Here is a 1,095-nt window from a genome sequence, read left to right on the forward strand (position 1 = left end):
GCACGGCGCCAGCACTAGCGAGCCATCATCCGCGTTGCCATGGCTCGCTTGGCCTTGGCTTGCCAGGCCCCGACACGAGCAATCGCGCATTTTCTTTGCAACCGACCATCAATGCCGCCCAACGGGGCCAGCACGAGCAGTCATCCGCGGTCCCCTGGCCCTGCGCACGTTTGTCTTTGAAACCGAGCATCAATGCCACAGAAAGTGCCGGGGCGCCAGCTGGAGCCATCATCCGACGTGCCATGGCTCGCTTGGCCTTGGCTTGCCGGGCCCCGACACGAGCAATCGCGCATTTTCTTTGCAACCGACCATCAATGCCGCCCAACGGGGCCAGCACGAGCAGTCATCCGCGGTCCCCTGGCACTGCGCACGTTTGTCTTTGAAACCGAGCATCAATGCCACAGAAAGTGCCGGGGCGCCAGCTGGAGCCATCATCCGACGTGCCATGGCTCTGGTCCCATGGTCTTCGCAACCGAGCATTCGTGACACCCGCGGGGCCAGGACACCAACCCTTCCGACACGAGCATTCGCGCATGTTCTTTGGCCACACAACGGCGCCAGCACGAGCAAAATCATCCGCGGTGCGGTGGCCTTGCACGGCCTTTTGTCTTTGGAACCAACCATCAGTGCCACGGGAAGTGCCGGAGTCCCGGCATCCGCGGTGCCAAGTCATTGCGCCCTTGGTCTCTGCAGCGGGGCATGCCGGGCACTCCCAACCATTGCAAGCAAGCAAGCAAGCAAGAAAGAAAGTAAGTAAGTAAGTAAGTATTACATATAGGGGCGGGACATGCGGGGAGATCTGCGAAACGTGCATTACGGGGCACACGCGTACCTACCGGGGCATACCGACCCCTATTGGGGCACACGTGTGCATATCGGGGCATACCGGGCCTATCGGGGCACACGCGTACATACCGGGGCATACCGAGCCCTACTGGGGCACACGTGCGCATATCGGGGCGTACCAAGCCTATCGGGGCATACGCATGTATCCCAAGGCATACCGAGTCAATCCGGGCATACGCGTTCATACCGGGGCGTAACGGGCCTATCGGGGCATACTTGGGCATATCCGGGCAAAAAATGCCCAAAACT

Source organism: Tasmannia lanceolata, unplaced genomic scaffold, assembly GCF_043159265.1.
Source record: "Tasmannia lanceolata isolate RefF3 unplaced genomic scaffold, GAP_Taslan_0.1 ptg000150l, whole genome shotgun sequence".
Taxonomy (NCBI): Eukaryota; Viridiplantae; Streptophyta; class Magnoliopsida; order Canellales; family Winteraceae; genus Tasmannia; species Tasmannia lanceolata.